This window comes from Cryptomeria japonica, chromosome 10 (assembly GCF_030272615.1).
Source record: "Cryptomeria japonica chromosome 10, Sugi_1.0, whole genome shotgun sequence".
Lineage (NCBI taxonomy): Eukaryota > Viridiplantae > Streptophyta > Pinopsida > Cupressales > Cupressaceae > Cryptomeria > Cryptomeria japonica.
The window spans coordinates 548,247,892-548,265,025 of record NC_081414.1 but is presented as its reverse complement, the minus strand read 5'-3'; positions in this window follow the sequence as shown (position 1 = coordinate 548,265,025).

Here is a 17,134-nt window from a genome sequence, read left to right as displayed (position 1 = left end):
TATTTCTCCTACTACATTATTTAGAAAAATCCCAAGAGAAATTCTATTAAACACATTTTTGGTTGATGAGGATAGCCAATTCACCAAGGATGCTCTTGCATCGCTATTTTATATAAATTTACAGTATGTTAACTCTAAGCTGAATGTTTAGACAATAATTTCTCTAATATCTCTATTTATGACTATATTCAGTAGGTAGGATAAATGAATGAATGAATAAAGTTATTAAATGTTAAATATAGATGATGGATTATCTAAAATGTAAATCTAAAATCTAAATCAATATTAAGGATTAATATATTACTTAATGATATATTCTTACCTACAAATATGTAGGAATCCAAGATGCATGGATTGTGATCACATTCTAAAGTTCACTCATTTAACTATCAACCACTTCTAATCAAAAGTCAAGTTAAATCAGTCTAACTATCAATCTAAGATAGACTTGATTAAGTAAAAGTTACACCCAAGTACCATCAACCAAGTGTTGATGAGGTAGTGGTGGAACTTGTGTACCTCAATTTAATGCATACACACATCATTATTATCTAATTAAATGAGAGATTAAATATTCCTATTATAAGTAATTTTGTCAAATAAGTTCAATAGCACAATATAGAAACATATCTAAGGTTAATTAAATATTACATCTCATCATAAGATAAACTTAAGAGAAGTAGATCTCAATAACAAGTACATGTTAGGTACCCATATATAATAAGTACCCCTAAAAGTTTTTGAATCAAGGAGCACTAAGAGGGGGGAATGAATCAGTGTTCTACTGGATATTAAATTTTCTAACTTAACCTTAATCCACCAGAAGCATAAGCATGAAACTGAAATGCATAAACAAAAAACAATCAACCATAGAATCATAACACCATGATTTTAACGTAGAAACCCAAATGGGAAAACCAATGGTGATATTTTAACCCACAATATTATTCTACTATGTCCAGTAGAAAAAGAAAATTACATGAAGGGGAATGCACTAGCATTCAGGCACACCGCCTAGAGCTTACAACTCAATTACAATAAGGGCTACCATTGGCCATTTGGAGGAATTGATTATGTGTTAGATTGATGTTTTGTCATTAATGTTAACACTAGTTGTTTTGGATGTTTTACCGTCACCCTTCTGGTCCTGGTAGGTTATTTGATTTCTGGTTGGATTGGATCTGGCATGATCTGGTATGCTCTAGTATGTTTAGGTTATGGAATTGGCTTATTCATGTTCATATTTAGTCAATTGATTTTGATCTGGTAATTGGAAGCTATCGTGTATGCTGGCAAGCTTGGTTTGTTGTTTTGGCGAGGGTTTCATCGGCAGAGCTTTGATGAAGATCTTTGATCTTATGCATAAGTGGTGTTGGTGTGGTTTTTAGTAAAGATTCAGGATGTTGATGGTGATCATGTTTGATACTTGGTTTATTAGGGATCATTGCTTTGGTGTGTATGGACCTATATTGGGTCTCAGTGAATCTAGGTTATGGACCGGCTTAATGTAACGTGTGGATTGGACCTCTCCATGTGTTTCTGGGATGTCTTATGGGTTGGATATTATTTGTTTGGTCTTAGGCCGCCATGTTTTGTAATTATGTAATTGTTTTATTGTCTGGTGGCTGATCTTATTATTTATGGTAGATGGTTTGTATATATAGGATGTAAGATCTCATTGTAGATCATCATGTAATGGGATATAGATATGTAAGGAGAGAATAATGCAATAATCATTCAAGTAGAGGATTTGGTCGATCATTGGTGATTGAGTTGGGTTTATGTAAGAGGATTTAGTCCTCCAGTATTGAGCTTAACTAGAACTATACTCAGGCATAGGAGATGCTATCTTTGAAATTCATTCATTTCTTTGGATTATAGTCTGGATTTCTATGTAGTCAGTGAGACTCCTTTTGTGATGAGTAGTGAGCTCTAGATTGTTGGCCTTCTTGCAAGTGCAGGACCCTCAATTGTAATTCACATACTTACTACAGAAGTATTATACAATTGTGGGTAGGCTTCCCACTGTGGTTTTTCCCTTTACCAGATTTTCCCTTTACCAGATTTTCCACGTATAAATCATGTGGATGGTATTTATTCTCTAATTATTGTTTATGCTTAATTGGTTTATCTACTATTTTGGCATTTGGTTTATGCATTCTGTTATTGATCTTTTGGGTTCTAGTATTAAAGTTTAAATTGCTTAAGGTTTCAGTAATCTAGTGACAACTGATTCATCCCCCCCTCTCAGTTTTCTTCTGGTTATTTGAACTATTTAAAAATTGGTATTAGAGCTTTGGTCCTTTCTACAGAATCTTAACCACTTGAGGAAGATCCTCTGGCAACTAATAGTTCAAGTTCATCTAGTTCATCTGGAGCTATCTTTCAGAGAGATATTCCTCGGCTTGATGGAACAAATTACACAGTATGGAAGATTTGGATGGAGACTCATCTGAGATGTCTCAATAAGGAGATTTGGGAGATCACACAGAATGGTGTTACACCTCATTATCTAGAATCTAGAAATCCTCCTCCGGAAAACAAGGATAAGGATCTTGAGAATGATTGTAAAGAAAGAGAAGCCTTCTTGTGTGCACTTTCTAATCAACAAATAATGGGATTAACTGATAAATCATTTGCATAGGCTTTATGGGACAAGTTGGAGACTCTTAATGAAGGTGACCCTACTATGAAAATTGTTAAACTTGATGGTTACCAAGTGAGATATGAAAACTTGAAAAATGGAAGAATATGAAAGGATTACTGCATTTATGGAAAGGGTAAATGAGATTGTTATGGGAATTCAATGTTGTGGTGGAACTCTGAGTGAAGATGAGATTGTTTCTAAAGTTTTGAGAGCTTTACCACCAGATTACAAGATGAAGGCTACTGCAATTAATGAATTGAGAACAATGGCTAATACTTCTGCCAAGAGAGATACCTTGGTTGGGAAATTATCTTCTTTTCAGCTTGAAGAATTTGAACCGTTTGGAGCTATGAAGTCTAAACATTCTTTTCATGCATCTGCATCATCAACTGGCAATAAATATTGGAAAGCTTTATATGCAAAGAAATTGGATGATATGAAGAGAGAAGATGAAGAATTTGAGCAACTTGAAGCCCTATTTTCTAGAAGAGTACCTAAAGGACCGGTAGGAAGTAAAATTGAAGGAAAAGCACCTTTTAAATGTTTTGTATGTAATAAGATTGGTCATTTTGCATCTATATGTCCTGAAAGGAATTCTATATTTGAGGAAAGAGCTAGAAGATCTCTTAAGCCTAACCCTAGATATTAGAACAAGTATAAGTACAAGAAAAACATAGATAAATCATGCTACATGGCGGATGAGGAAGGTGTGACTGATTCTGATGATGAACCGGCAGAAGACTCTACTAGTGGTTTCCGCAATGGAAAGGAATGGGTGTTCCTGGGTATCAAGGAAGATGTTCCGGCACTAGAAGAGAATGTACCTGAAGAGAAGGCACTTGCTACTAAAATTGAAGATAAGGATGAATGGGTAATTGAAAGTGGATGTTCACATCATATGACTGGAGGTAAAGGGAAGTTTCCATCTTTGCAAGAATTTGATGGCGGTCTAGTTAGATTTGGAGATGACAAAGCATGTATGATCAAGGGAAAATAAACTATATCATTGGATAGTAAGCACAACACCGATAATGTTTATTATGTTGAAGGTTTAAGGAACAATATTTTGAGTGTAGGACAATTGGTGGAAATGGGATTTCAATTACAGTTCAAGGATGGAAAATACAAAATCATTAATAGATCCAGTTTGGATATTTCAACCGGTACACAGACAAAAGGTAATATATTTCATTTGAATTCTGCTAAGAAGACATGTTTGATTGCATAAATTGATGAGAGTTGGCTATGGCGTAAAAGGCTATGTCATGTGAATTTTGATTGTATTGTAAAGATCGGTTCAACTAAGGTAGTTAGAGATATACCTAAGATTGTTAAGCCCTACAATCCGGTATGTAAAGAATGTCAAATGGGTAAACAGGACAGAACCTCTTTTAAGAGTATACAAGGTAAATCTAATGATGTTCTTGATCTTATTCATACTAATTTGTGTGGCCCTGCTAAAGTTAAAAAATTTTCAAGGTGATAGATATTTTATGCTAATCATTGATGATTATTTTAGAATGATGTGGGTTATTTTTCTAAGAGAGAAATCTGAGGCTTTTAAAAAGTTTAAAATATTTAAAGCTAAAGTTGAGACAGAGACATGATTGAAGATTAAATATCTAAGGTCAGATCATGGTAGAGAATTCACATCTGGTGAGTTTAACAATTTTTGTGAGAATCATTGTATAAGGAAACAATTTTCTACTCCTCGGACACCTCAGCAGAATGGAGTTATGGAAAGGAAGAACAGAACTATCTTGGATGTTTCTAGAACAATGATGATGGAAGCTAATCCACCTCATATCTACTGGAGAGAAGCAGTGAGCATAGCAGTGTATACTTTCAACAGAGTACATGTCAAAGGAGAAATCGGTAAGACACCTTATGAATTATGGTTTGGCAATACACCTATAGCTAAGTATTTTAGAATCTTTGGTACTAAATGTTATATTAGGAGAGATGATATCATTGGAAAATTTGATCCTAGATTTGATGAAGGAATTTTTCTTGGTTATTCAAATCAAAGTAAGGAATATAGATGTTATAACAAGAGATTGCAAAGAATTGTGGAGAGTGCTAATGTCAAGGTGGATGAGCTGAATAGAAGTCAAACCAAAGTTTATGAGCAAGAACCGGTAGTGGAAATGATCATAACTGAACCGGTAACACCTTTATTAGAACAAAATGTTGAGCCAGTTACTCTAGAAGTATCATAAAATTCAAGAGTAACTGAAGAACCAGGAAGAGGAAATGATAGTCAGAAGACTCCTAGGTACGTGAGATTGAATCATTCAGAAGATCAGATCATTGGGGATAACAACAATGGATGATAAGAAGAATATTGGCATCTAATGAGATATGTTTAATTTCTCAACTTGAACTGGTATCAATAATTGAATCATGTAAAGATGAATGTTGGTTGAAAGATATGGAAGAAGAATTAGATTAGATTGAGAAGAATAACATGTGGACTTTAGTTTCTCAGCATAAAAATAAGAATGTTATTGGATCTAAATGGGTTTTTAGAAATAAACTGAATGAATATGGAAAATTTACAAGGGAAAAATATAGATTGGTTTGTAAAGGATATTATCAGAAGGAAGGAATTGATTATGGTGAAACTTTTGCACCTATAGCTAGGATTGAAGCTGTAAGATTATTCCTTACCTATGTTGCACATAAAAACTACAAGGTTTATCAGATGGATGTCAAGTGTGGATTTTTTAATGGGGATCTTGATGAGGAAGTTTATATTGAGAAACCTAATGGTTTTTCACTTTCAGATGATAAAAACATGGTTTGGAGGTTGAGGAAAGCTTTATATGATTAAAATAGGCACCTAGAGCTTGGTATGCAAGGTTAGATAAATATCTTTTCAAGCTTGGTTTCACTAAAGGTAATGATGACACTAATCTATATAATAAATTCACTAATGATGATATATTAATTTTCTAAAAATATGGAGAAATAATTTGAAATGTCTATGATTGGGGAAATGAAATTTTTCTTAGGTTTTTCAGATTACTATGACTGATAAAGGTATTTTCATCTGTCAAACTAAGTATGCTAGGGAATTGTTGAAGAAGTTTGGTATGATATATTCTAAATGGGTAATTACTCCTATGGTTACAAGTGATAAATTGTCAAGGAAAGATATTTTTGCACTAGTAAATCCTACAAGATACAAATATATGATTGGATGTCTGTTATATTTGACTCAGACTAGGCCTAACATAATGAATTTGGTTTGTATTGCATCTATATTTCATAGTCATCCTAGAGAAAATCATGAGAGTACGGTGAAACGAATTTTTAGATACTTGAAAGGTACATCAGAATGTGGCTTGTGGTACCCTAAGGATGATTACTTTACTTTATGTGCATATATAGATGCATATTGGGATGGTAATGTTGATGACCGGAAAAGTACTTCCGGTGGAGTTTTCTTTCTTGGAAAGAAGTTGGTTTCATGGATCAGCAAGAAACAATCATGTACTTCTTTATCTACTACTGAAGCTGAGTATGTAGTTGCTGCCACTAATTGTACACAGGTTCTATAGATGAAGCAAATGTTGAAGGACATTAAAGTGCATTGCATTGGACTGGTAGTTATTCACTATGATAACTCTGATGCTATTGACATATCAAAGAATCTGGTATTTCACTCTAAGGAAAAGCACATATCTATCAAGTATAACTTTTTGAAGGAGAAGGTGGAAGAAAATGAAGTTAGACTGGTTTATGTGAACACTAAAAAGCAGATTGCAATTTTTTTCACTAACCTTTACCTCAAGAATCATTTGAGTACCTCAAAGATAGATTAGGGGTTTCTGCCCCTCCGACAGAGAACTGATTAATGTTATTTGGCATCAATCTGGTATGCATTACCGGAGATATTTTTCATTATGGCATTGATGTGGGGATGCTACTACTCAGGGGGAGTAGTTAGCCTTGTGTTTCAGTGGTTTATGGTTTTGCTTTGATATTTATGTCAAATTTTTGGAATTGATGTCAAAGGGGGAGAGATATATGTGAAAAATAGAGCTTTATAGAGATATCATTCACAAGGGAAGTTTGGTCTTTGTTTCAGAACTTCATTGCTATATCTTTGAGTGGGAGATTGTTGGTTTTCTTCCATTGGGGAGACATGTTTGGCATTTCTTGGCACTTGGATATTTTTCACATCTAGTGTTGCCATCAATGCCAAAGGGAGAGATTGTTGGCCATTTGGAGGAATTGTTTATGTGTTGCATTGATGTTTTGTCATTGATGTCAACACTAGTTATTGTGGATGTTTTACCAGCACCCTTCTGGTCTCGATTGATTATTTGATTTCTAGTTGGATTGGATCCGGCATCATCCAATATGCTCTAGTATGTTTGGGTTATAGAATTGGCTTATTTGTGTTCATATTCAGTCAGTGTGTTCATATTTAGTCAGTTAGTTTTTATCTGATGATCGAATGCTATCCTGTATGTTGGCAAGCTTGGTTTGTTATTCCAGCGAGGGTTTTATTGGCGGAGATTTGATGGAGATCTTTGATGTTATGCATAAGTGGTGTTGGTGTGGCTTCTAGTGAAGATTCGGGATGTTGATGGTGATTGTGTTCGAGACTTAGTTGATTGGGGATCATTGCTTTAGCATGTATGGACCTATATTGGGTCTCAGTGTATCTAGGTTATGGAGTAGTTTAATGTAACATGTCGATTGGACCTCTCGATGTGTTTCTAGGATTTCTTATGGGTTGGATATTATTTGTTTAGTCTTAGGTTGACATGTTTTATAATTATGTAATTGTTTTATTGTCTAGTGACCGACCTTATTGTTTATGGTTGAGGATTTGTATATAAAGGATGTAAGATCTCATTGTAGATCATCAAGGAATAGGATATGGATATGTAAGGAGAAAATAATGTAATAATAATTCAGGAAAAAGATTTGGTCGATCATTGATGATCGAGTTGGTTTTATGTTAGAGGATTTAGTCCTTCAATATTGAGCTTAACCAAAACTGTACTCGTGCATAGGAGATTCTATCTTTGCAGTTCATTCATTTCTCCAGATTGTAGTCTGAATTTCTATGTAGTCAGCGAGACTCCTTTTGTGATGAGCAGTGCGCTCTAGGCTATTAGCCTTCCTACAAGTGTAGGCCCCTCAATTTTAATTTACATACTTACTGCAGAAGTATTATTTGACTGTGGGTAGGCTTCCCACTATGGTTTTTCCCTTTACCAAGTTTTCCACGTATAAATCTTGGTGTCATGTGGATGGTATTTATTCTCTGATTATTGTTTATGCTTAATTGGTTTATCTGCTATTTCGGTATTTGGTTTATGCATTCTGGTATTGATCTTTTGGGTTCCAGTATTAAAGTTTAAATTGTTTAAGAATTCGGTAATCTGGTGACAACTGATTCACCCCCCCTCTCAGTTGTCTTCTGATTATTTGAATTGTCTAACAACTACAACCCTAGAAGTCTCACTGCCTTAAAGATCAATTACAGTGATGAATTACAATGATTGAACTCCAAAATAGCATCTAAAAATGCCTAGATGAGTTCTAGTTAAGTGCAAAACTCTTATTGTGTCTCTTCTGCAACCTTGCTCTATTTTCTATCTCAGTCAATTACCAGATCAAGAATGTGCATGTGAAACTGTGCCAAAAGGGATTCTTGATCACTACTCACTCATATTACCTCATCCCATACAATAAAAAGATCTTTTGCACCGGTCTTATATATCCACAATCACAAAATAGACAATTATCAAGTCGCCATGTAATGTAACATGTAGAATTGAGTCAGCTTGACTAGATCACCCAAAAAGAAAAGATCACCAAAAAGATGATAAAATGATGTCTCTATGTTGGCCCTATCATCCCATGCACGATTAATAACACCGCAATCACCGAAAAGTTTTCAAACCAAAACTACTATGCTCAACCGGAGCTAGATTACCGATTACCAGACCACTATAAATTCTAGATAGCAAAATTTTTAGCTACCGGATAGAATTCCATGAAGATTTTCCATCAATGACAACCCTTAAACCAATAATCAAGCATCAATATCCACCAAATAAGTTTCAATTGCCAACAATCTCTCCCTTTGGCATTGATGGCAACACTAGTGAAAAATGATTGTGTTGAAACAACCTGGATACCAAATCAAAATTGCTATCAAAATTTCTAAGGCTTCGATCCCCCTTAGATTAAGACCTCTGTAACATGCTCTGTACATTGCATTCTTCTAATCCCTTATTCACTGTAAATTTTTCACCTTTACTCTCCCCCTTTCACAACAATGCCAAAGAAGGGGTGTTGTCCAAAACTTATATATAGGGATATCTACCATAGAATCTACATATACTTGAAGATATCAGCAAAAATGGTCTTCAAAAATCCTAGGTGAGTGTCCCACCCACTCTTCAAGTTATCCAAAGTTGTGATGAATTCACTAAAAAACATAGGTATGAATCTCCACATCCTTCAATTCAAATGGAACAGGTTGTGCCATAGCCTTCATACAAACTATTTTATTACTCAACATGGTGTCCATCTGAGGGGAAATAAGATTCTAGAATTCACCAACTCTTCTCAAAATTCTATCCTTCTTTGCATTTAGGCTCGAGATTTGATCATTGAGGGCCATTACTTGCCCTTCTATACTACTGGTTAGGGATACATTAGAATCAAAAGACTGTGAAATACCAGCTAGCTTACCTTGGCAAATACTAATCTTCTTGTCTATATCTAGTATGAAATTTGGTAAAATTAGACAAGACTTATATAAATTACCACCTTTTGTTAGTGCATCAGAGATTGTCTACAAACCTTTATTTAATTGGACCCTATCATCCTCTATCATTTTCTGGAATGTTTGCATTCTCACCTCCTTGAATCTATCTAATACCCGCTTAGTGGTGGTCTTCTCCAAAGATTCAAAATTAGTATTTACATTATTAATCAATTGAAATTATTTACCGGAGGGGCTAGAATTGGGATCTAGTTGCAAACGTGGTACCACCTTCTGCAACACATCAACCGACATTGGAATAAGATTTTTTGTCTTCAATCTCAGATTTGACCAGATCTTGACTGGCCTGAGCTTGTACGACTATTGCAAGCATCATCTTCTCAACTGGTGCCATTTGTCCAATATCAAGGGGGCCATTGAGATTGATTGAGATTTAAGGTAGGGCCCTTGTCCCTTTGACTAAAGGAGTGTCAATTATTGGAGAATCAACAACTTTCTTCCCTTTTATCTATCTCAGCACCCTGCACCTCTGTCTTCTTAGGTTCCATTTCTTCAACATCATTCCCTTTATGCACTGGTGTTACCACTTGGTGTAGTGTCATCCTTTGGGATCTCAATGACTTCTTCAATATTTTCTACCACCGGAGGATTCGCACTGGTCTCAGCATCAAGGTCTACATGGCCTTGATCTTACAGATGTCCCTCGGTCTATTTTTATCTTTCTAATCATTGGAGACACCTTCCTTTACTTCCAGATGGGAATTTTGAACTACATCACTATATAAAGGGTTGTTATGTATGATCCTTCTCCATATTTCCTCAGTTTCCTTCCTCACTTCTTCAACTCTGCCAATCATTAATCTGTTCACCCTATTCCTTCTTATTTGCTTCCTCAATGAGCCTTTTAGCTTCATCTTGGGTGATACAAGTGCAAACATTGATCAAATCTCTCTCTTTCATTTCTTTGTCTATTTTACTAGTTGTCAATTGTTACAAGCTAGGGTTGTTGTTGCACCTAAATATCGACCTGTCAATGCTCGATACAACCACTAGACTTATAGAATCCACACGAGGTTGTTAAACCATGTCATGAATCCTTGTGAGGGATGTTGGCCCAATGCCAACAATCCCCCTCCTAGAATCACTCACCATGGCTTGCATGATTCAAACCTGTGAGCAAACTCTAATACCACTTGTTACAATCTAGGGTTGTCATTGCACCAAAAGATCAACCTATCAATGCCCGATACAACCACTAGACTTATAGAATCCACAGGAGATTGTTAAACCATGTCATGAATCCCCATGAGGGATGTTGGCCCACTACCAACATCAACCTCCTCGCATCAATAATAATACATAGAGCCTTAGCAATTCTACGCTCCAGTTCAATCAAAGTTTTACTAAAATTGTGTAAGTACAAAACAATAGCTTCCTCAACTTTCCTTTGATCTGCCTCAACTAGATTTTCATAGTATGTTCCAATGTTCTTCAAATTTCCATAAAAAATTATCTCTTCAATTAATTGATTTGTTGTCATTGGACAAAAAAATGTATGTTTTCTTTGCAAATTACCAGTTTCAAGATCATCATCAAGCTGTGTTATGAGCTTCCTTCCCCTCTTGGGTCTTCTGGTAAGGATAGGTTCCGATTTAGCTTTCTTTCTTTTCTCTGTACCACTAGACAATGGTTTCCTCACCACCCTTACAAATTATCCTTTATTTTGTCATTTTAAGCTTCTTCATCTGATTCAGTCTTAGATGCCAGTGGACATACATCAACATAGGTTCATTTGGGTTTCTCCTTTTTCTTCAAAACTCCCTTTCTGGATGAGCTTTGTCTTGTCGATGGTATTGTAGACACCCAAAATTGTCCAGTCTAATTAAATAAATATTTTATTTATTTAATTATCTTTAGCCTAATTCTTCTATTAATTAAATAAATCTTTATTTATTTAATTAATTCATTTATCCTCTTCTAGCCTTATTTCTTATTTAAATAAATACATTTATTTATTTAAATTATCCTTTCCCTAAATTAAATAAATATCTTATTTATTTAATTATCCCACTTCTTCTATTAATTAAATAAATCTTTATTTATTTAATTAATTCATTAGCCTTTTCTACCCATGACACATGTCATTCATCTCTTAATTCCTACACTACCTACCCCTCTCATTCTTTTATTATTTCTTTTACCTACCCTCTAATCATAGCCGACCTCCTTTTACACCTCTCAATCTTATCCCTCCATTTCATATAGTGTCTTCTATATAAGGAGATGCTTCCTTCATTATCAAACCCTAATCATTCATTCCTAATCAATCATTCTAATCATTCTATGCATTCTAATCATTCATCATAATCAAGCATTCTAATAACCCTAATGAATCATCTTAAGGACTTGACTATACTACGATCCTACTTGCAACCACATTCCGTTCTTTGTTGAGCTCTTGTGCACATAAAATCTGAGAGCAAATATATCAAGCAAGATCAATGGAGATAGGAAGAATGGAGATCAAAACCCTATTGGACATGTGATGGTATAATCTTTGTGATTTCATGTGATTTGCATTGTCTTAGGTAATCTTCATATGTTATGGTGGATCTTTGTTGATTGTTAGGCTAGGGTTTTGTGGTTGAATTCATTTAGCCTTTCAATATTGTTATTATTGTTATCCATTTTCACCATATACAGGTATTACCAGAGTAGGGGAAAACTTGGTCTCCTTAGGTTTTGCTTTGGAGGGAACCAATTCAGCCTTGAGCTTCTTGGATTCCTCCTTAGCTACTATATGAGCATGCTTCTCCCTTACTTGCTTCAGTGCCTCTCTAGTAAATCCCATCTACATAGCCACTTCCTCATCCATTCTGGATACTTTTCTCTTTCTTTCAGGATTGGTGAATTTCTTGTCCAACTCCATATCTATCTCCTTAAAGGTGGCAAACTTTGGTTCATTGTGTAGAACACAAGATATCACTAAGAGGGGGGTGAATCAGTGATTATAAAAAATTACAAGTAGTGTGTGTGTAATTGGTAGGATAATGAAAACACTGACAAGAAACCACACACAAGAGAACATCACATAACTCCAGATATATGAGGAAAACCCAATTTGGGAAAAACCTCAGTGATAAATATTGTTGGAGATCTATTGCTCCAATCCAACCTCACAATGAATTAACATTTTTACAATGTTTTAGGGCATCAACCCAAGGAGAACCAACCCCTAAAAATTTATGGGTACCTACCCAAAGGAGCACCAACCCTTGATCTATTCTAAGCACCAACTCAAGGAGGACCAACCCCTACACTGAGCACCAACTCAGTGAAATACAATTAGGTATAAAAACAATACAATGATAAACACTTTGTTACAAATGAGTTTTCTAACCTTTGCAACCTATTCACTCTGTCAGTTGAACTATTTTCTGTCACACTACTTCTCTATCGGATCTCAGTTCTCTTTGTCTAAACCCTCTTCAACTCAGCTTTTGCCTTGCCAAATCTCCTCTCACACTCTCTCTGCTCTCCTTCACTCTCAGTGGAAACCTTACCGGTTCAATCTATGTCATTTTGATGAACTGTTATGCTCTGTAAGAGTTTATCGGTTACCTTAAACCTTGTCGATTAAACCCTTCTTGTTGAATCTTCTTCTAACACTCAGTCACTTGAATACTTTTCTATCAACACTCAGACTAATCAAATCTCCTCTAGCATGATCACTTTTTCATCACACATCTAGCATACCATTTCTTAAGTCTTTGATCTGCATATTTATACACATTCTTTCCCGCCAAAACAAAAACTCAAACTTTACGCAACTAGGTTTTTCTTCATTGATCACGATCTATATCAAATCGAATCTCATCTTCTTGAATTGACAACCTACAAAATCTCAACAAAAAGCTTTGTCCTTTTTATTCTTCCAATAAACATTTACTATATTTAGCAAACTGGATCCTATTCATCGGCCTTGATTTGTCGATCACAATAAATGATCTAGCAATTTCCTTCTCCAAATCAACAAGATAATCAGAAGTTGTGCTTCAATCTTAACACCAAAAAATTAAATCTTTGCATTTTGATCTACTTTGAGCTGCAATCCTCTACAATCAATCTGTGATTTCTGTAGGCTTCATTTAATACCAACCTAGTCGACAACTACCTCGTCGATGCACTATTCACGTACCACTGCATGTTCTCCACTTGGAGTCCACATGGCATCTTTGTCAGCATCCAACTCACTTGACTGTGTTGGTTCAAACTCGGTCACTGACCAAACATACTACTGGTATACACCAATCTATTAACCTTCATATCATGCACTTGTCTATTCTGCTGGTTAGGACATGTTAACATTTACCGGTGACATTCCTCAACCATTTTGCCAAAGTGGAAAATAGTTCACTTCCTTTCATCTTCTTATCTGGGTGCTTCAATTTGTCTCTTTACTTTCTTACCGGTTGACATCAACATGTCAATAATCTGCAATACTCCTACATGCATATCAGTAACATCAACTTGTATACTAGTTGACAGCAATGACAACGCAATGCCAACAATCTCCCCCTTCGGCATTGATGTCAACTCACATACACAACTATACTCTTTCTCCAACTGCACTCTTTCTCCCCCTTTGACAATAATGACAAAGGGCTCAGACACCAACTTCACTCTAGAGAATGATGATTGAATTCTCCCCCTTTGAAGTTAATCTCCTCGTCAAGCCAAATGTGACTTTTGTAGATAGACAAATTGAATGGATAACTCCAAAAATCTCAAACCTATCGGTGGTGCATACTCTATCTCTGAGTGTGATACTGGCCTTGAGTAGCAGAACTTATAGAATTAACACCAGTCTTTACATCTAATCCCACAACTTCTTGTACTGCAACACAAATATTTGATCTCCCCTTGTGTACAGCATATGGTCCAAGAGTCAAATATGTATAGCTACGAACTCCCCTTGAACCATAGATCTCCATACACATTTAAGTGTAGAAAGCTGGTGGGACTACTCCTAACTTGTGTCTTAGATACTCAAATGTGTTTTTCGGTAGAGGTTTTGTGAAGATATCAACAACTTGTTCACTTGTAGGGACATATTATACCTTTACTTCTTTCTCTACAACCTTCTCCCTAAGAAAATGGTATTTGATGGCAATGTGCTTTGTCCTTGAGTGCATAACCGGATTATTTGAAATGTTGATTGCACTTGAGTTATCACACCAAATAGGAATAGGGTCATATATTTCTACCTAAATGTCCTTGAGGGTCTGCTCCATCCATAACACCTGAGAACAACTTGTAGTAGAATCAATATACTCTACCTCAACAGTAGATAAGGATACTGAATCCTGCTTCTTGTTGTGCCATGAAATCAACTGGCTACCAAAAAAGAAAGTTCCACCACTTGTGCTCTTTCATTCATCAATATAGTCTTCCCAATCGACATCAGTATAGGCTTATAAAGTGAAATATCCTTGCTTTGGATACCATAAGACATAATTAAGTGTTCCTTGTAGGTACTTGAAGATCCTTCTAATTATATTCATATGTGACTATTTAGGTGTAGCTTGAAATCTTGCCACCATACATATTGGCTGCACTATATCCGGTCTTGAGGTAGTAAGATATAACAGACTACCAATCATGGATCTATACAGGATCTAATATACTTCTGGTGACTCATCAATCCTACTAAGCTTGCATTCAGTCATCATGAGGGTACTAACCCATTTGTTGTTCTCCATCTGAAACTTTTTCAACATATCCCTAGCATACTTGATTTGAGAGATAAATATTTCTTTATCTTGCTATGAAATCTGCAAACCAAGAAAATATGATAGCTCTCCAAGCATTCACATCTCAAACTATGATTGCATTTGATCAGCAAACTCTTTACATAAGATATCCTTGTTGCCTCCAACTATTATATCATCCACATACACAAAAAACAATAATCATGTGATGTCCATCTGCTTTGATGTATAGATTACTATCTGCATTTCCCTTTCTGAAACCTTTCTCCCAAAGATACTTATCTAACCTTGAATGCCATAGTCTTGGAGCTTGCTTCAAACGATACAATACCTTCTTCAATCAGCACACAAAGGTTTCATCATCATGCAACAGAAAACCTTTTGGTTGTTCTATGTAGACTTCTTCTTCCAAATTACCATTCAACAAGGAAGATTTAACATCCATTTGATATACCTTGTATCCTTTGTAGGCAAAGAATCTTAAGAACATTCTAATAGCCTCAAGTCTTGTAACCAGTGCAAATGTTTCTTAAAAATCAATTCCTTCCACTTGAGAATACCCTTTGCACACTAATCTTGCTTTATGCCTAACGATCTTACCTTCATCATTCATCTTATTCCGATAGACCCATTTAGTACCAATAACATTTTTATTTGGTGGTTTAGGAACTAACTCCCAAGTCTTGTTGTTTTCAATTTGTTGCAACTCTTCTTTCATTGCATCCATCCATTTATCATTTTTGTTGGCCTCATTAAATGTTTTGGGTTCCATTTCAGTCATGAGGAAAAAATTTACTTGTCATTGTTCCATCCAAGCCCTCTTCTAGTCTACCCACTGTCACTTTTATCTCCTATAATCTTCTCTTCCGAGTGATTTTTGTGCACATGTCTATTAGGGGTCTTGTTGGGTGTCTCTTCCTGTTCAATTTCTAACTACACTTCATCTTTATCACAAGATTTATCATACCAGTTTACTTGTGTTTGTCTACCTTTATGCAAATCTTCATCTACTCTTACATGTACACTCTAAACGACTCTTCTCAGTCATTTGTTGTAGCATCTATAAGCCTTGTTATGAGTTGAGTAACCTAATAAAATACCTTCATCACTCCTAGAATCAAAACCACCTAAACCAACTTCATCTCTCTTGATGAAGCATTTACTTCCAAACACTTTGAAGTATTTGACTGATGGCTTTAGGTCATACCACAATCCATAAGGTATCATTATATTATTTACTCTCAACTGAACCTGGTTCAATGTATATATAGCAGTATGAATTACTTCCTTCTAGTACGTATCTGGTATGTTTGCTTCATTCAACATAGTTCTCGTCATCTCCTTAACAGTATGGTTTTTCCTTTCTACAACACCTCTTTATTGTGGTGTCCTTGGGGCTGAATACTATCTTTTGATTCCATGTCTCTCATAGTAGCCTTCAAACTCATTTGATATGAACTCACCACCCCGATCCGATCTCAGACACTTCATCTTGTATCCACTTTCCTCCTCAACCATCTTTTGAAAGATTTTAAACCTCTCATGTGCTTGTGATTTATCATGTAGAAAGGTGACCCATGTCATTCTTGAAAAATCATCAATGAATAGCATAAGGTATGTTTCACCGGCTAAAGCTCTGTTGGCATTCTACACTCTTATGAGAATAGTTGATGTTGTCATTGATGGCAACCAATTGGAAACCTACTAGCGAATATTTGTCAACCCACCGGCAGTTACCGGCACCGACAATAGACTTCTACATACACCGGCAGGCACTTCATCGGTAGTAGCAATAATGCATACTAGCACTCAATCCGACATGGAATAAACTTTGTTTATTGTTTTATATTATAATTATCTTTTGTAAAAGCTGACATGGCATATTGTAAAAGACTCATATATATGTATGAGATCTTATAGGTCATTTAAAAAAGAGATAGAAGAGATGATTAGAGGATA